Raw genomic sequence first — 653 nt, 5'->3', positions numbered from 1 at the left:
GCCTAAGCAACATGGAGAAACTCCGTTTCTGCGACAACAACAACAAAAATTAACCAGGTGTGGTGGCGAGTGCCTTCGGTCCCGACTGCTTGGGAGGCTGAGGTGGCAGGATCGCTGGAGCCTGGGAAGTGGAAGTTGCCGTGATCCAAGGTCCACTCCAGCTCGGGCGACAGAGTGAGACCCTATCTCAAAAAAAAAAAAAAAAAAAAGTAAAAAGTTTACTTTTTTAAAAAAATTATTTTTTAAGAATGGTCAGACGCCACAAAGTAGATGGCAATGCCTTAACTGTATGTGTGTTGTCAGGCCTGAGGGCCTCTTTCATCCTTGTCAAGAGGTATGCTAACTTTTTCTCCTTTTATACAACACTACTTGGGTTTTTCAAAATTAATATTTATTACTTTTTTTTTTTAAGGTGGGTTGGAGTTTCACTCTGCCAGGCTGGAGTACAGTGGCACCATCTTTGCTCACTGCAGCCTCGGCCTCCCGGGTTCAAGCAATTCTCCTGCCTCAGCCTCTCAAATAGCTTGGACTACAGGCATGTGCCACCACTCCCAGCAAATTTTTGTATTTTTAGTAGAGACGGGGTTTCGCCATGTTGGCTAGGATGGTCTTGATCTTTTAACCTCGTTATCTGCCCGCCTCAGCCTCCCAAA

At 45.3% G+C, this 653-nt stretch overlaps 1 non-coding gene across 1 annotated transcript; it reads right to left on the bottom strand.

The window, feature by feature from the left end:
- Window positions 1-243: 243 nt before the first annotated feature.
- On the bottom strand, window positions 244-366 carry LOC116536149. The gene has a single exon (XR_004262499.1). It is a non-coding gene; the product is annotated as a U6atac minor spliceosomal RNA (small nuclear RNA).
- Window positions 367-653: the final 287 nt, after the last annotated feature.

This window comes from Sapajus apella, unplaced genomic scaffold (assembly GCF_009761245.1).
Source record: "Sapajus apella isolate SASKATOON/1434 unplaced genomic scaffold, GSC_monkey_1.0 scaffold3, whole genome shotgun sequence".
NCBI lineage: Eukaryota > Metazoa > Chordata > Mammalia > Primates > Cebidae > Sapajus > Sapajus apella.
The sequence above is the reverse complement of the archived record's forward strand: the minus strand, read 5'-3'. Positions and strand labels throughout refer to the sequence as shown.